Genomic DNA, 20,087 nt, shown 5'->3' on the forward strand with positions numbered 1-20,087 from the left:
ATTATGTCCCATAGTGGCCCCTGCACACAGTATTATCCCCCATAGTGGCCCCTGCACACAGTATTATGTCCCATAGTGGCCCCTGCACACAGTATTATCCCCCATAGTGGCCCCTGCACACAGTATTATGTCCCATAGTGGCCCCTGCACACAGTATTATCCCCCATAGTGGCCCCTGCACACAGTATTATGTCCCATAGTGGCCTCTGCACACAGTATTATGTCCCACAGTGGCCCCTGCACACAGTATTATGTCCCATAGTGGCCTCTGCACACAGTATTATGTCCCACAGTGGCCCCTGCACACAGTATTATGTCCCATAGTGGCCCCTGCACACAGTATTATGTCCCATAGTGTCCCCGTAGAGAACCGTCAACCTCAGACCTGGGACAAGACATAGAGAGAAATAACCCGGCTGCATTCTTAGGACAAATATCAGAATCATTCCTCAGAAATAAAATCCAGACATCTCATTTTGAAATGTTTTTATGACATGATAGCTTGAAAGACATTTTATTCCGCCGTGATTTACATGATGTAGAGTCAGCAGCCTCCATATTCCTCACCTGAGCACTCCGGTATCTTCTATATGGACCCTTTCCCATATGGCTGACCAGTATGACACAAGATATTGTCTTATTTCATATAGGTTCTCTATATATATTGCTGATTATAGACTATCTGCTGGAAACAGGTCATAGGAGAGTATTGTGAGTAGAAGAGATATAGAAGTCACCTCTGCCCCTTTAAGAGCGTGGCTCCTCCCCTCCCCCGTGGTTAATACATAGAAATCTATAAGTGTCCAGTCCCTATACAAGTATATACAGATGTTCAGGATTATACATTGACTTCCCACATAGTTTTTCATGGTCAAAGCAAAAAAAAAAAATTTTTTTTTTTATTTTTCAAAATTCTAATTTTTTTTTGTGTATTCTTTCGTAGTGTTTGGATAGGCCGTCTTTTCGGGAGAAGACGTTGCCGCACTCTATGCACACGAAGGGCTTGTCATCGGTGTGCGTTAACTTGTGTTTCGCAAGGTTGGATTGGTTGGCAAAGCCTCTGCCGCAGACGGGGCAGACGTACGGTTTGCGTCCCGTGTGTATTATTCGATGAGAAATAAGATTGGATTGGTTGGCGAAGGCTTTGCCGCATTCGCCGCAGACGTACGGCCGTTCTCCCGTGTGCAGGACCAGGTGAGCGTTCAGACAGGAGCGACTGGCAAACTCTTTGCCGCACTCGGTACAGGTGAAGGGCTTCTCCCCCGTGTGTATTCGCAGATGTTTGACAAGAGCGGGGTTATTGCTGAAGCATCGCCCGCAGGCCGGACACTCCACCGGCTTCTCCCCCGTGTGAACCCTCTCGTGGGCTTTGAGGTTGAACTTGCTGACGAAGAGTTTTCCGCATTGGGTGCAGGAGAAGGGCTTCTCTCCGGTGTGGACCCGCTGATGGGTAACCAGACTTGGTTTGTAGGCAAAACATTTGCCGCACAGGGCGCAGGAGTACGGCTTCTCCCCCGAGTGAGACCGCTGGTGCTTGGTCAGGTAGGAATAGAGGCTGAAGCCCTTCCCGCACTCAGAACATATATACTGCTTGGCGGTGGTTGTCGATTGTCCGTATTCATCCGTCTCCCAGTTCTTCTGCCTGGTCTTTGGGGCGCAGTACACTTTTTTGGGTGGCTCTTCATCGTCGTCATCAGGTAAGGTCCCTTAAGAGAATAAACGCGGGGTCAGTACAGTTGTATTTGTAGGGTTAATACTGGGGCACGTTGGATATCCAGCAAGCTAATACAGGGGCACGTTGGGTATCCAGCAAGCTAATACAGGGGCACGTTGGGTATCCAGGAAGCTAATACGGGGGAACGTTAGGTATCCAGCAAGCTAATACGGGGGCACGTTGGGTATCCAGCAAGCTAATACAGGGGCATGTTGGGTATCCAGCAAGCTAATACAGGGGCACGTTGGGTATCCAGCAAGCTAATACAAGGGCACGTTGGGTATCCAGCAAGCTAATACAAGGGCACGTTGGGTATCCAGCAAGCTAATACAGGGGCACGTTGGGTATCCAGGAAGCTAATACGGGGGAACGTTAGGTATCCAGCAAGCTAATACGGGGGCACGTTGGGTATCCAGCAAGCTAATACAGGGGAACGTTGGGTATCCAGCAAGCTAATACGGGGGAACGTTGGGTATCCAGCAAGCTAATACAGGGGCACGTTGGGTATCCAGCAAGCTAATACAGGGGCACGTTGGGTATCCAGCAAGCTAATACGGGGGCACGTTGGGTATCCAGCAAGCTAATACGGGGGAACGTTGGGTATCCAGCAAGCTAATACGGGGGCACGTTGGGTATCCAGCAAGCTAATACAGGGGCACGTTGGGTATCCAGCAAGCTAATACAGGGGCACGTTGGGTATCCAGCAAGCTAATACAGGGGCACGTTGGGTATCCAGCAAGCTAATACAGGGGCACGTTGGGTATCCAGGAAGCTAATACGGGGGAACGTTAGGTATCCAGGAAGCTAATACTGGGGCACGTTGGGTATCCAGCAAGCTAATACGGGGGAACGTTAGGTATCCAGGAAGCTAATACTGGGGCACGTTGGGTATCCAATAAGCTAATACAAGGGCACGTTGGGTATCCAGCAAGCTAATACAAGGGCACGTTGGGTATCCAGGAAGCTAATACAGGGGCACGTTGGGTATCCAGCATTGTTATTTTCAATGCAGGATGAAGGTTGCAGTAACAAAACACAAAAAATGACGACAGAATTGCGTGATCTTTCAAATGGACCCCCCCAAAAAACGTAAATAAAACCATTACATGTACCCCATAAGGGTGGCCAATGAAAGTACGACTCGTCACGCAAAGCCCCGACACAGCTGCGGTGACGGAGAAATAAAAAAAAGTTCTGAGTTTTGGAAGGCGGGGAGGGAAAATCGGAGACCCTTAAGGGGTTAATTCCTGGCTCTGCGGTACTAGACACGAGGCGGTAAAGCTAGAACAGGCCGAGCGCAGTCCGAATGATAGCGGGATCGGGCCGCACGTGGCGCTCTTACCTGTTTGGTACCCCAGCCAATTTTCTCCTGCAGTAAAAAAGAGAGATTTTATTATGCTGCCCCCATAGAGCTCTGGAGACCCCGGGGGTGGGGGAGGGGGGGCTTTAGGGGTCGGTCCCATCCTGTGCTATAGATTCCATATACACACCGTATACCATGGCCTTTGCTCACCTGTGTTGCGATCTATAGGGATTTCATCCAGCTCCTCCTCTTTCACTCGGCGGCTCGTTGGGCTCTGCTCTGTCTGTGTAGATGCATCTCCCCGAAACACGGCCTACAAGTCACAAAGCAGGTCAGGTTTCTTACACGGACAATAGGGGGCGCACACAAGCCAATCACAGGAGGGAACATTATAGCGTATCTTCATATATTTCCCTCTTTATGTGTGCGGATTTGGAACAGGTCTGTTCAGCTTTGAGCAGCGAACAATAGAAGTCTATGGAGAGGGGAAGGTGGAGGAGCTGGATTATCAGCACTCATTAGGGCAAGTATAACCAGAGACCGATCGTGGCCCACGTTCAGATATCCAGCGGCCCGCAGTCTCTATCATATAATGAGTAATATGCGGCCACCAGACGGGCGCGCTCTAACCCCTGCCATGCGTCCCCGCGTACCGTACCTGCTCATCGCTCGAGGACTCGTCATTTTCAAGCTTGATTTTTGGAGATGGAGGACTGGGCGAGACCGGCGAGCTCTCTGGCGTATCTGACGGGCTGAATCGCCTGCAAGAAAGTCGCTTAATTGTTAACCCCTTAAGCCCCGTACACTGGAAGAACGGAAGAAAGCTAGAGTGGACGCGAACACCCGAGAACGCGTTCCGAAATGAATCAGTGACGATCAATGGTGATGAGCAGGGTAAGAGATGCTGTAATAGTCATGTGACCAGTTCTGGGCCGCGCCATCTATTACAGCATCTGTTACCCTGGTCCTTACCAGTGGCAGGGAACAGGTTAACAGGTGCTGCGATGACAAACCCTACAAGTGAAAACCTTCTGACCTTCAGACTTCAGGGGCTCCTCCATCTTGCCTGACACTCGGAGTCGGGGGGCTTTATGGGAGGCCTGCGGAGAAAGGAGAGCAATCAGTATGGCGACATAGACAAAGTATCACATGACCTCATAAACCGAGACGCAACGCAGAGATCAGCAGCCTGCAAGTGCACCAGGGGCGGAGCCTACAGACGGACATGTCAATCACACCTAAAGCCAGAGCAGCTGCCTGTAGACAAAGCAGGCCCCGCCCCTGGTGCACTTGTAGGCTCATTTGCATATCCATTACTCTGGGCGTGGTTCTTCAGTATATTTCCATTTAAAGGGGATGTCCAGGCACAGACTGATATAACACGCACAATACCCCCCCTCCCCCCAGCAATGACTACCATGGAGGGAAGACATCCCCCATGTGATTGGCTGCACAGGTCACATGTCCATCTGTTTTCTTAGGTACCCTGGACAGCCCTTTAAGGATGTGATCACATGACATGACACACATGCCCCAAGTCTCACTGAACTTCTGAGGAGGCAAATGCACCACAGCTGTATATGGTGAGTATATGGTGAGTATATAGTAGGTATGTGACACTGTCATGTGACCACCCATAGCAGGACCCAGGACGCCCCCGCCTCCCCCATCACACCCGGCACACAGGAGACCGCGCACACACCCGATGTCTGCCCTCCGCCGCCCGCACAGCAGCCAGGTACGCGTCAATTACGGGAGGCGGAAGTGAGGGGGCGTGGCCATGGTGACGTCGCTTCCGACAGCAGCGCGGACGCCGGGAAATGTAGTTCTCATTCTCCAGGTCTGGGAACTCCGGGGTCCGGCCGCTAGAGGGCGCGCAGAGCCGTATGTACAGGTGGATGGAAGTGTGTACAGTGTGCACATATATACAGGTATATGGAGTGAGTATAGGTGTATGGAAGTGAGTATATATATATATATATATATATATATATATATATATATATATACACACAGGTATATGGAGGCGAGTATAGGTGTATGGAAGTGAGTGTGTATATATATATATATATATATATACACACAGGTATATGGAGGCGAGTATAGGTGTATGGAAGTGAGTATATATATATATATATATATATATATATATATATATACACACAGGTATATGGAGGCGAGTATAGGTGTATGGAAGGGAGTGTGTATATATATATATATACACACAGGTATATGGAGGCGAGTATAGGTGTATGGAAGTGAGTATATATATATATATATATATATATATATATATATATATATATACACACAGGTATATGGAGGCGAGTATAGGTGTATGGAAGTGAGTATATATATATATATATATATATATATATATATATATATATACACACAGGTATATGGAGGCGAGTATAGGTGTATGGAAGGGAGTGTGTATATATATATATATATATATACACACACAGGTATATGGAGTGAGTATAGGTGTATGGAAGTGAGTATATATATATATATATATATATATATATATACACACAGGTATATGGAGGCGAGTATAGGTGTATGGAAGTGAGTATATATATATATATATATATATATATATATACACACAGGTATATGGAGGCGAGTATAGGTGTATGGAAGGGAGTGTGTATATATATATATATATATATATACACACACAGGTATATGGAGGCGAGTATAGGTGTATGGAAGTGAGTATATATATATATATATATATATATATATATATATATATATATACACACAGGTATGTGGAGGCGAGTATAGGTGTATGGAAGTGAGTATATATATATATATATATATATATATATATATATATATATATATATATATACACACACAGGTATATGGAGGCGAGTATAGGTGTATGGAAGTGAGTATATATATATATATATATATATATATATATATATACACACAGGTATATGGAGGCGAGTATAGGTGTATGGAAGGGAGTGTGTATATATATATATATATATATACACACACAGGTATATGGAGGCGAGTATAGGTGTATGGAAGTGAGTATATATATATATATATATATATATATATATATATATATATATATATATACACACAGGTATATGGAGGCGAGTATAGGTGTATGGAAGGGAGTGTGTATATATATATATATATATATACACACACAGGTATATGGAGGCGAGTATAGGTGTATGGAAGTGAGTATATATATATATATATATATATATATATATATACACACAGGTATGTGGAGGCGAGTATAGGTGTATGGAAGTGAGTGTGTATATATATATATATATATATATATATATATACACACACAGGTATATGGAGGCGAGTATAGGTGTATGGAAGTGAGTATATATATATATATATATATATATATATATATATACACACAGGTATATGGAGGCGAGTATAGGTGTATGGAAGGGAGTGTGTATATATATATATATATATATATACACACACAGGTATATGGAGGCGAGTATAGGTGTATGGAAGTGAGTATATATATATATATATATATATATATATATATATATACACACAGGTATATGGAGGCGAGTATAGGTGTATGGAAGTGAGTGTGTATATATATATATATATATATATATATATACACACAGGTATATGGAGGCGTATACATATGTATAGGTGTATGTGACTAGCTATGAACGAACAGTAAAATATTCGTTATTCGTTTCAAATAGCCGCTCAATATTGGACTATTGGAAGGAATATGGAACCCCATTATAGTCTATGGGAGAAAATGCTTCGCTACAGGGGATCCCACCATTCCAAGTCCACTATGACACCCCAGGAAATGATGCCAACACCTCTGCAATGTAACTGGGACAGCAGGGGGCGCATGTCTGGGGGCATCAAGTACCTTTATTATGTCGGGATCCCTGGCAGCTTGTGATATGCCGGAGCTGACTTTTTCCCATAGGAATGCATTGACCAGCGTTGATTGGCTGAATGCCGTACAGACTACAGCATTCGGCCAATCAACGCTGGTTCTGCCGGAGGAGGCGGAGTCTAAGATCGGTCCACAGCAGTCTCCATTGTGGTCCGATCTCAGATGTAGCAGAGCTGAGTGTGCGCTGAGCTCTGCTACACCAGATCCTGACCAGATAGAGCCCCAAAGAGCTGGGCGAGGGACATCCCCCCTAAATACAGGTAACCCCTAGCTAACCCTCCTGTACATCTGTCCCTGTCTCACAGTCACATAGTTCACAGTCCCAAATTAGTCGAATGTTAAATCCACCATTTGTATAAATTGGAAGTCACCTGATTTCGGCCGCCAATTCCTTTTTCCGATTTTTCCGTTGTTGTAGTTCCTGTCCCACCTCCCCTGCACAGTTATTGGTGCAAAAAACGCGCCAGGGAAGGTGGGAGGGGATACAAATTTTTACTGCGTTTGCCTCGTGGTGTTCGATTGTAATCAAATACCTCGAACGGCCTGATATCCGATTGAACGCCATTCGCTCATCTCTATAGGTGGCCATTTACTACATAGGCACCACTTCTATCTATATACTGTATTGTATACCTGTTGTTCATATACGTTATAATTTACACCTGAGCTCTCTGTATTTTTGTTCTTTGTGTATATACCATCAACCCTGACGTACGGTATATTTTATGTATATATATTAGTTTTTATTACTTAATAGTACAATTGATTGATATTTTCTCTATATACCTCTGGTGATTATTCTCTTCTTGGCCTGTTCTTTCTCCGTGGTTGACTGCGGCCATGTTTATAAGAGCTGCTTTTTTTTGTGTAACATCATTTAGTGCTCCACTGATTTTCTCTAGCCCCCACCATTCCTGAGCAACAAATGTTGTAGTTTTGGTTCCTGATATTCTACTTAGTCTTTGTACTGTCAGGGGGCGGGGTCAGGCAGGAGCAGACAAGGGGTGTGACTCTGACACTGGCTGCCTCTGATTGGAGGTTTGAATCACGCCCCCCTGTCTCACCCCGCCCACCTGAGATTGCAGAGCTTATATAGCACCTGAGGCACCAAAACTAAATGCGCTGGTTGTTCAGGAATGGTGGGGGCTAAAGAGAAATCATTGGAGCAGCTCCTTCTTAAACTACAACTTTTTCTTGTTAAATGCCCCTTTTTATGGCCACCCAGCATTCCTGATACTATCACCCCCCTCGTGACCAGAACTGTGCACAGAACTCCAGGTCGGAGCCAACATCTCGGCTCGGGACTGCAAAATATGTTAATGCTTTATTAAAGGGATAGGTCATCAATTGGATGACATGTGGGGGTCTGACATCAGGGCCCCCCGGGATCACCTGTTTGAAGTGACAGCAATGCAATATAAAGTCATATTCATTGGTCACATCGCAGCTCAGTCCCATTCAAGTCAAGCTTGGTAAGTACTGAGGTCATCAGGAAGAGTCATCCCCTTCTCATTGAGCACACATACATGCTCAGCTGAACCAAGCATACATGTGTCCAGGGGATCAAGAGATGTACAGTAGCTCTTGAATGAACCCGCACGAGCTCCTTGAGGAAGGAGAACAAAGACTTGCAATGGTTCTTATAATCTACACAACTAATGTGTCCAGTACTACAATAATCCTCGGCTGTATACAGTATACTCCTCAAGCAGCTGCGGCAATGAGCCGGGACAAGACAAGACTCGTAGAAGACTCACCGCTCAGCACCAAGATGCGAAGACTGCAGGAACCAGATCCCAGGCAAGTGGAGACAGATCTGCTGAGCAGCCGGGATATAAAGCTACGTGTCTGCCGGGGACAAGGAGGAGCCCAGATCACAGCCATAGGGACTCATGTGAGAGCAAAGCGCTGAGACCACAAGACAGAACCAAGACCTACACAGTGGTGGCCACAAAGTCGCCCTCTTACCCAGTGGTGGCCAAAAAGTAGCCCTCTTACCCAGTGGTGGCCAGAAAGTCGCCCTCTTACCCAATGGTGGCCACAAAGTCTCCCTCTTACCCAGTGGTGGCCAGAAAGTCGCCCTCTTACCCAGTGGTGGCCAGAAAGTCGCCCTCTTACCCAGTGGTGGCCACAAAGTCGCCCTCTTACCCAGTGGTGGCCACAAAGTCTCCCTCTTACCCAGTGGTGGCCACAAAGTAGCCCTCTTACCCAGTGGTGGCCACAAAGTCGCCCTCTTACCCAGTGGTGGCCACTAAGTAGCCCTCTTACCCAGTGGTGGCCACAAAGTCTCCCTCTTACCCAGTGGTGGCCAGAAAGTAGCCCTCTTACCCAGTGGTGGCCAGAAAGTAGCCCTCTTACCCAGTGGTGGCCAGAAAGTAGCCCTCTTACCCAGTGGTGGCCACAAAGTCGCCCTCTTACCCAGTGGTGGCCACAAAGTCGCCCTCTTACCCAGTGGTGGCCACAAAGTAGCCCTCTTACCCAATGGTGGCAACAAAGTAGCCTTCTTACCCAGTGGTGGCCACAAAGTAGCCCTCTTACTAAAGTGGTGGCCACAAAGTCGTCCTCTTACCCAGTGGTGGCCAGAAAGTCGCCCTCTTACCCAGTGGTGGCCACAAAGTAGCCCTCTTACCCAGTGGTGGCCAGAAAGTAGCCCTCTTACCCAATGGTGGCAACAAAGTAGCCCTCTTACCCAGTGGTGGCCAGAAAGTAGCCCTCTTACCCGGTAGTGGCTAAAAAGTAGCCCTCTTACCCAGTGGTGGCCACAAAGTCTCCCTCTTACCCAGTGGTTGCCACAAAGTAGCCCTCTTACCCAGTGGTGGCCACAAAGTAGCCCTCTTACCCAGTGGTGGCCAGAAAGTAGCCCTCTTACCTAGTGGTGGCCACAAAGTAGCCCTCTTACCCAGTGGTGGTCACAAAGTCTCCCTCTTACCCGGTAGTGGCCAAAAAGTAGCCCTCTTACCCAGTGGTTGCCACAAAGTCGCCCTCTTACCCAGTGGTGGCCACAAAGTCGCCCTCCTCGGAGATTACAACAGCCCGGTGTCTCCATCCGTCCATGAGAGCTATGACATAACACATAACGTGGATCTCGCCCTCGAGACATAAAGATTCCTCCAAACTTTCAAAGGACAGAAAGAAGGACAGATATGCAGATTTAGCTCCTCCCACCTACAAATAGACTCCACCCCTTCTGATCCATTTCTATTTGTGCTCCCCACACAATAACCCTAATATTCTATGCCCTGCTGTATTATACAGTACTACGTCCTCGCTCCATATACTACACCCCTCAACTGATGTTATTGAATTAGTGACTGACATGGAAATTCCATGTCTACAAAATGAGGTTCTGCAGCAGCAGATGTGTGTATTGTACATATAATAACCCCCCCTACACAAATGTACTAACACTATTAGAACCCCCCTTGGATTCCCACCATCTGCTTACAACCTCATCTCCCTCCTGAATCTATAAGAGCATACAACTTGTCAATGTCTGCGAATATTCTTCTAATATACTTCTAGGCTCCAGTAGGGGGCACAATATCCCAGACCAGAGAGTTCTTTCTCCCTGTATACCCCCCTCTGCTCCTGGACAGGGACGCTTCGGCCCTCCTAATAATTCAGGGGCACCTTGCACCAATTGGGGCCTTTATTAATAGCAAACCCCAGTCTTAATAAATTCCCTTCTCTATATACAGCTGGCGGCTGTGTGCACCCTGGTGGTGGGGCAGGGTACTACAGTGGTGCTCTCACTTACTTGAATAGGAGCAGCACTGCTTTTATCTGAGCAGGGTCGGGGTGTCCGTATCCATTATGCCGGGTCTCGGAGAACAACTCTCAGATTGCTATAAAGAAGAGAAATGAGTCTGTACAGATAAGAAAGATTTCCCACCACTTTAATGTTAGTTTGGCAGATTTGTGGAGTGTCGCCCTCCTCCTGTCTGCTATGACGCCATATTACACCCCTGGTATCACCATCACTGACACTTGGGATATTTCATATACAAGCTGTTGGGCGGCTCAGGCTCTCTTGTCATGGTCAGTACAGCTGCGGCCTAGTACAGGACATCACTGGGGCTCCATAACGGCGCCATTCTGGTAGGTGACATATAGGGGGCAGTAGCTGACATATAGGGGCAGTAGGTGACATAAGGAGGGCAGTAGCTGACATATAGGGGGCAGTAGCTGACATATAGGGGGCAGTAGCTGACATATAGGGGCAGTAGGTGACATAAGGAGGGCAGTAGGTGACATATAGGGGGCAGTAGCTGACATATAGGGGGCAGTAGTTGACATATAGGGGGCAGTAGGTGACATATAGGGGGGCAGTAGTTGACATATAGGGGGAAGTAGCTGACATATAGGTGGGCAGTAGCTGACATATAGGTGGGCAGTAGTTGACATATAGGGGGCAGTAGCTGACATATAGGGGGCAGTAGTTGACATATAGGGGGCAGTAGGGGACATATAGGGGGCAGTAGATGACATACAGGGGGCAGTAGGTGACATATAGGGGGCAGTAGGTGACATAAGGAGGGCAGTAGGTGACATATAGGGGGCAGTAGCTGACATATAGGGGGCAGTAGCTGACATATAGGGGGCAGTAGGTGACATAAGGAGGGCAGTAGGTGACATATAGGGGGCAGTAGGTGACAGGGGCGGTAGTTGACATATAGGGGCAGTAGGTGACATATTGGGGGCAGTAGGTGACATATAGGGGGCAGTAGGTGACATATTGGGGGCAGTAGCTGACATATAGGGGGCAGTAGTTGACATATAGGGGGCAGTAGGTGACATATAGGGGGGCAGTAGTTGACATATAGGGGGAAGTAGCTGACATATAGGTGGGCAGTAGCTGACATATAGGTGGGCAGTAGTTGACATATAGGGGGCAGTAGCTGACATATAGGGGGCAGTAGTTGACATATAGGGGGCAGTAGGGGACATATAGGGGGCAGTAGATGACATACAGGGGGCAGTAGGTGACATATAGGGGGCAGTAGGTGACATAAGGAGGGCAGTAGGTGACATATAGGGGGCAGTAGCTGACATATAGGGGGCAGTAGCTGACATATAGGGGGCAGTAGGTGACATAAGGAGGGCAGTAGGTGACATATAGGGGGCAGTAGGTGACAGGGGCGGTAGTTGACATATAGGGGCAGTAGGTGACATATTGGGGGCAGTAGGTGACATATAGGGGGCAGTAGGTGACATATTGGGGGCAGTAGGTGACATATAGGGGCAGTAGGTGACATATAGGGGGCAGTAGTTGACATATAGGGGGCAGTAGGGGACATATAGGGGGCAGTAGGTGACATACAGGGGGCAGTAGGTGACATACAGGGGGCAGTAGGTGACATATAGGGGGCAGTAGCTGACATATAGGGGGCAGTAGATGACATATAGGGGGGCAGTAGCTGACATATAGGGGGCAGTAGGTGACATATTGGGGGCAGTAGGTGACATATAGGGGGCGGTAGGTGACATATAGGGGACGGTAGGTGACATATAGGGGGCGGTAGGTGACATATAGGGGGCGGTAGCTGACATATAGGGGGCGGTAGGTGACATATAGGGGGCGGTAGTTGACATATAGGGGGCGGTAGTTGACATATAGGGGGCAGTAGTTGACATATAGGGGGCAGTAGCTGACATAGGGGGGCAGTAGTTGACATATAGGGGGCAGTAGCTGACATATAGGGGGCAGTAGTTGACATATAGGGGGCAGTAGATGACATATAGGGGGCAGTAGCTGACATATAGGGGCAGTAGGTGACATATAGGGGGCAGTAGGTGACATATAGGGGGCACTAGCTGAAATATAGGGGGCAGTAGGTGACATATAGGGGGGCAGTAGCTGACATATAGGGGGCAGTAGATGACATATAGGAGGTAGTAGGTGACATATAGGGGGCAGTAGCTGACATATAGAGGGCAGTAGGTGAGATATAGGACGCTGTAGTTAACATATAGGGGGCAATAGCTGACATCTAGGGGGCAGTAGGTGACATATAGGGGGCAGTAGGTGACATATAGGGGGCAGTAGGTGACATACAGGGGCAGTAGGTGACATATAGGGGGCAGTAGCTGACATATAGGGGGCAGTAGGTGACATAGGGGGCAGTAGGTGACATATAGGGGGCAGTAGGTGACATATAGGGGCAGTAGCTGACATATAGGGGGCAGTAGGTGACATATAGGGGGCACTAGCTGAAATATAGGGGGCAGTAGGTGACATATAGGGGGCAGTAGGTGACATATAGGGGGGCAGTAGCTGACATATAGGGGGCAGTAGATGACATATAGGAGGTAGTAGGTGACATATAGGGGGCAGTAGCTGACATATAGAGGGCAGTAGGTGAGATATAGGACGCTGTAGTTAACATATAGGGGGCAATAGCTGACATCTAGGGGGCAGTAGGTGACATATAGGGGGCAGTAGGTGACATACAGGGGCAGTAGGTGACATATAGGGGGCAGTAGCTGACATATAGGCGGCAGTAGGTGACATATAGGGGGCAGTAGGTGACATAGGGGGCAGTAGGTGACATAGCGGGCAGTAGGTGACATATAGGGGCAGTAGCTGACATATAGGGGGCAGTAGCTGACATATAGGGGGCAGTAGCTGACATATAGGGGGCAGTAGGTGACATATAGGGGCAGTAGGTGACATATAGGGGGCAGTAGCTGACATATAGAGGGCAGTAGGTGACATATAGGGGCAGTAGCTGACATATAGGGGGCAGTAGCTGACATATAGGGGGCAGTAGCTGACATATAGGGGCAGTAGGTGACATATAGGGGGCAGTAGGGGACATATAGGGGACATATAGGGGGCAGTAGGGGACATATAGGGGGCAGTAGGTGACATATAGGAGGCAGTAGGTGACATATAGGGGGCAGTAGGTGACATATAGGGGGCAGTAGGTGACATAGGGGGCAGTAGGTGACATATAGGGGGCAGTAGGTGACATATAGGGGGCAGTAGGTGACATATAGGGGCAGTAGGTGACATATAGGGGGCAGTAGCTGACATATAGGGGGCAGTAGGTGACATATAGGGGGCAGTAGCTTACATATAGGGGCAGTAGGTGACATATAGGGGACAGTAGGTGACATAGGGGGCAGTAGCTGACATATAGGGGGCAGTAGGTGACATATAGGGGGCAGTAGCTTACATATAGGGGGCAGTAGGTGACATATAGGGGACAGTAGGTGACATATAGGGGGCAGTAGGGGACATATAGGGGGCAGTAGGGGACATATAGGGGGCAGTAGGTGACATATAGGGGGCAGTAGGTGACATATAGGAGGCAGTAGGTGACATATAGGGGGCAGTAGGTGACATATAGGGGGCAGTAGGTGACATATAGGGGGCAGTAGCTGACATATAGGGGGCAGTAGGTGACATAGGGGGCAGTAGGTGACATATAGGGGGCAGTAGCTGACATATAGGGGGCAGTAGCTGACATATAGGGGGCAGTAGGTGACATATAGGGGACAGTAGGTGACATATAGGGGGCAGTAGCTGACATATAGGGGGCAGTAGCTGGCATATAGGGGGCAGTAGCTGACATATAGGGGGCAGTAGCTGACATATAGGGGGCAGTAGGTGACATATAGGGGGCAGTAGCTTACATATAGGGGGCAGTAGGTGACATATAGGGGACAGTAGGTGACATATAGGGGGCAGTAGGTGACATATAGGGGGCAGTAGGTGACATATAGGGGGCAGTAGGTGACATATAGGGGCAGTAGGTGACATATAGGGGGCAGTAGGTGACATATAGGGGGCAGTAGGTGACATATAGGGGGCAGTAGATGACATGTCAGTGTTTCCCTGCAGTTAGTACAGCAGACGTCCGGTGATTTGATAAGAAGGTACCAGGCCGTGTCCACAGGGTAGATGGAAATAATAAGGACTTGTTGTCCCTCCATTCCCGCAGACATCAGGACTTGGGGACCGCTCACATGCGGAGATCACAGCGTCACAGCGCCAGGACTCGTCATAGTGATTCCATGGAAAGCAGGACCAGTACGGCGGCCATTTTCAGTCCATAAGATGAAGCCGCCACATCCAGATCTCCAGTCCTGAGGTGTCCTGCTTGTGAATTAGGAGGAGGGAGAAGTCTGTAGAGGAAGAGCCGGGCCCTGACGGAAGGAGGTGGCAGCTACTGAGGGATTTAGGAGGAGCGGAAGGATGGCTGTAAGACAGGTGAGAGCGGGGGTAGAGCTGCACCCCTCCCCATGGGGTTATATTGGGGGCAGTCTAATGACTTCTGCCCCTGTAGTAATGGCAGTGGGGTGCGGGCAGGGGGCCTGTGCTCAGGGGAAGAGGTTTCTGGGGAGAGAGACCGTCCTGGGGACATTAGTGGTCCTCAGAGGTGGAGGGTCGGTCAGTGAGGGGGAGGGGCGCTGTATGGGGGTCTGACACTATATATATATATATATATATATATATATATATATAGGGATACATGAGGTATATAGTGATCACTATACATGAGAGCATGTGTCTGTCATTGTACATAGGACATATGGTTATTACTGTATATTAGGGCCTGACACTGTATATGGGGTATATGCCTGTCATTCTATATAGGGGTATATATGTCTCTCACTGTATATCACGCTATGGGCATATTACTATATATGGGGTATATATCTGACATTGTATATAGGGTTCGTCTTTGTTACTATACATTACGGCATATGTCTATGTTGGGTCATGTGCCTGACACTGTATATGGGGGTATATGCCTGTCATTATATATACGGATACAAGTGTCTCTCACTATATACGGTGATATACGGATATCAGTACATACACGGGCATGTGATTATTATTCTATATAGGGCATGTGTTTGTTCTGTGTATTGGGGTATGACACTGTATACGGGGGGATATGTCTGTCCGTATATATATGGGGGTATGTGCCTGTAACTGTACACAAGGACATGTGGATATCGCTGCATTTAGTGGCATGTATATGTCATTGTATATGTGAATTGTTTCTCTATAGAAGGACCTATATATCAGTGTATATTAGGGTTGTCTCCAGCCATGTCTGCTGTGGCTCTACCCATTCCCATACACGTCCCTTTAAGTCCCCATACAATACAATGCCCCTTTTGTGGCGCTGCCCCCTTGTGGTCTCCACATAGTATGATGTGGCCCCTATAGTATAACGCTCTTCTCATAGTGGCCCTCACAGTGTAATGTCCCCTTCGCACAGGTTATTACCCCCCCATAATATGTCCCTCACATGGTAATGTGCCCATTAATACGGCCCCAGAGGACGCAGATGAGATGAAGCCAGAACATAGTGAGAACTAGAGAACTAATTTACATACTGGTAAAAAACGGTATTACTAAGGAACGGCGCGGCGGAGATCACTTCTAAAGGTAGGAGACGAATAGCCTTTCTAAATGCTATTCCGACGTGTTATCCACAGAAAAAAGTTTTTTAATGGTAGAATCCCTTTAAACTTTCACAATAATGTAATTTTTTTGTAACTGTTTGGTTATCTGTTAAAAATGTTATAAAAAAATCACACAAACAAAAAATGGTTCCCGAATGTGGACCATAGAAAGGTTATAAATAAATGGTGCCCAAGAGAGGCAAAACAAGCTGAGACCTAAAAGAGTCAAACAAATGGAGCCCTAAAAGGGCAAAAAGAAATGGTGCCCGAGAGAGGACCAAAAATGGTGCCCAAGAGAGGCCAGAGAAATGGTGCTCGAGAGTGGACCAAAATTGGTGCCTGAGAGTGGACCAAAATTGGTGCCTGAGAGTGGACCAAAACTGGTGCCTGAAAGAGGCCAAAGAAGTGGTGCCCGAAAGAGGACCAAAAATTGTGCCCAAGAGAGGACCAAAAGTGGTGCCCGAGAGAGGACCAAAAATGATGCCCATGAAAGGACCAAAAGTGGTGCCCCAGAGCGGCCAAAAAAATGGTGCCCGAAAGAGGACCAAAACTGGTGCCCCAGAGCGGTCAAAGAAATGGTGCCCGAAAGAGGACCAAAAATTGTGCTCGAGAGAGGCCAAAGAAATGGTGCCCGAAAGAGGACCAAAAATGGTGCCTGAGAGAGGACCAAAAATGGTGCCCGAAAAAGGACCAAGGAAATGGTGCCCGAGAGAGGACCAACAATGGTGCCCGAAAGAGGACCAAAACTGGTGCCCCAGAGCGGTCAAAGAAATGGTGCCCGAAAGAGGACCAAAAATTGTGCTCGAGAGAGGCCAAAGAAATGGTGCCCGAAAGAGGACCAAAAATGGTGCCCGAGAAAGGACCAAAAATGGTGCCCGAGAGAGGACCAAAAATGGTACCCGAGAGAGGACTAAAAATGGTGCCCGAGAAAGGACCAAAAATGGTACCCGAGAGAGGACCAAAAATGGTGCCCAAGAGAGGACCAAAAATGGTGCCCAAGAGAGGACCAAAAATAAGGCCCCAAAAAGGACCAAAAATGGTGCCCGTAAGAGGACCAAAAATAAGGCCCGAAAAAGGACCAAAGAAACAGTGCCCAAGAGAGGACCAAAAATGGTACCCGAGAGAGGACCAAAATGGTGCCTGACAGAGGACCAAAATGGTGCCCGAGAGAGGACCAAAAATAAGGCCCCAAAAAGGACCAAAGAAATGGTGCCCGAGAGAGGACCAAAAATGGTGCCCAAGAGAGGATCAAAACTGGTGCCCGAGAGAGGATCAAAAATGGTGTCTGAGAGAGGACCAAAACTGGTGCCCGAGAGAGGCCAAAGAAATGGTGCCCGAAAGAGGACCAAAAATTGTGCCCGAGTGGACCAAAAATGGTACCCGAGAGAGGACCAAAGAAATGGTGCCCAAGAAAGGGCCAAAGAAATGGTGCCCGAGAGAGGACCAAAACTGGTGCCTGAAAGAGGCCAAAGAAGTGGTGCCCAAAAGAGGACCAGAAATGGTGCCTGAGAGAGGCCAAAGAAATGGAGACCTAGAGGCCAAAAATAAATGATGGCCAAAAGAGGCCTAAAACAGAACTAAAGGGGTCAAAGGTCAGGTGTGCAAATCAGAACCGAGGTGAGGACCATAAAGAGGACTCAGAGAAAGAGCTAAAGAAAGAAAAATGGAGCCTTAAGGTGGTGAAACAAGGGAGCGTTAGATACGGCCGTACAGACGGTGACCTATATAGAGGCTGTGAGAAGTGACTGCCCTATACCCCAAATCTAACAGAGGGTCCACTAGAGCCTTTACCCCCTTACAGAGGACCTTTCATGTTCCCATCCACTCCATTACACCAGCAGCCCCCAGAGACCCCCAGAAATCACTCAGATCACACTATGAGGTATATGGGAGCATTTATTAACCCATTAGTAGCAGGAACAGACATTTTTGGAAAAAAAAAATTTCGCCCAGAGAACCCCTTTAAGCAATTTTTGTTATTTTCCTTTTCTCCCATCACATTCCGAGAGCCAGAACTTTTTCATTCTTTCATTCAGATCTTTTTGTTTTTAATTCCTCCCCTTCACAAGGGCGTTGCGGGCGTTTTGCGGGACAGACTGGACGCCATGATGGTATCGTTTCGTATTCTGTACAATATACTGGGAAAGTAAAAAAATCCTCCGGACGGGGTGGAATGGGAAAATACACAATTATACCGTTTTCCTATAGGTTTCGTTTTTCCGGCATTCGCAGGATACTACATTTATATCGTTTTTCTTGTGTTTTAATACATTTGCGTTGCGGTATCTGCTGCTATAGCTTTTTCATATTTCCATGCAGTGGCGGAGCAAAATCGTGTGGTCGCGGGTGCAAACTTCTGTCCGGGGCCCCCTACACCCCCCCCTACAGCAGGAGCGGATACGGGCGCTGCAGCCATATCTCAGATACCTGACCCAGGCTTTCTCCCGCTGTCCGCGGGCCCCGCACCCCTCCAGGCCCGGTTGCGGTCGCACCCCCTGTGACCTCGATCCTTACGCCTCTGTTTCCATGTATACAGCTGTGTACGGGACTATTTTTGCAGAACAAGTTGTAGTTTTTATTGGTATAATTTTGGGGAATCTCTGGCGTTTTTGATCACTTTTCTGAAAGCAAAACAGCGATTTGGCCATTTTGATTATTTCCCACTATGGGGGAAGTATTTTTCATTTTTTTTATATTTTATTAATATGGGTTGTTTTTTTTTTAGACTTGGCGATACCGAAATGTATTTAATTATTTATTTTTATACTTGGTTCCGGTGGGTGACTTGAAATTTTCTATTTTAAAAAATATTCTTTAAAATTTTTTAAAAATTTTCACTGCTCCTACTAAAAAAATCTTGCACACCTGACTCAGACCCCGCTAGGTTAGGCTGCATCTGTCTGTCTGCTCTGCTGGTTGGCGGCTACTCTGCAGACGCAACCTGGGGATTGTAGCAGCGAAGGCCAGATCCCTGTATAGGGGTTAAAGGGTGAAAACCTGCAGTCCCTTAGACTCTGCTAACCAGAGTAGCTCAAGGCAAGTCCAACTGCAGAAGCCCCATTGTAGACAGCGGACAATGGCATTACAGTAGTCCTAGAGAGACCAAAACAAATAGTGCCCAAGAGAGGCCAAGAAAAATGAAGCCTTCAAGAATGAAGTTCAAAGAAATGGTGCCTGAATGAAGACCATATAAATGGTGCGCAAGAGAGGCCTAAGAAATGGTGCCTGAAAGAGGACCAAAAATGGTGCCCGAGGGAGGACCAAAAATGATGCCAAAGAGAGGCCTAAGAAATGGTGCCCGAGTGAGGACCAAGGAAATGGTGCCCGAGTGAAGACCAAGGAAATGGTGCCCGAGTGAGGACCAAGGAAATGGTGCCCAAATGAGGACCAAAGGAATGGTGCCCAAGTGAGGACCAAAGACATGGTGCCCAAGTGAGGACCAAAAATGGTAGTGCCCGAGTGAGGACCAAAAATGGTGCCCGAGTGAGGACCAAAGACATGGTGCCCAAGTGAAGGCCATATAAATGATGCCCAAGAGAGGCCTAAGAAATGGTGCCCGAAAGAGGACCAAAAATAAAGCCTGAGAGAGGCCAAAGAAATGGTACCCGAGTGAGGACCAAAAATGATGCCTGAAAGAGGACCAAAAATAAGGCCCGAAAAAGGACCAAAGAAATGGTGCCCGGAAGAGGACCAAAACTGGTGCCCAAGAGAGG

The 20,087-nt window shown here is 47.6% G+C and overlaps 1 pseudogene; it reads right to left on the reverse strand.

Moving 5' to 3' along the window:
- Positions 1 to 501: 501 nt before the first annotated feature.
- Positions 502 to 20,087, reverse strand: part of LOC142219243 (uncharacterized) — a 32,342-nt pseudogene continuing 12,756 nt past the window's right edge.

This window comes from Leptodactylus fuscus, chromosome 10 (assembly GCF_031893055.1).
Source record: "Leptodactylus fuscus isolate aLepFus1 chromosome 10, aLepFus1.hap2, whole genome shotgun sequence".
NCBI classification, from domain to species: domain Eukaryota; kingdom Metazoa; phylum Chordata; class Amphibia; order Anura; family Leptodactylidae; genus Leptodactylus; species Leptodactylus fuscus.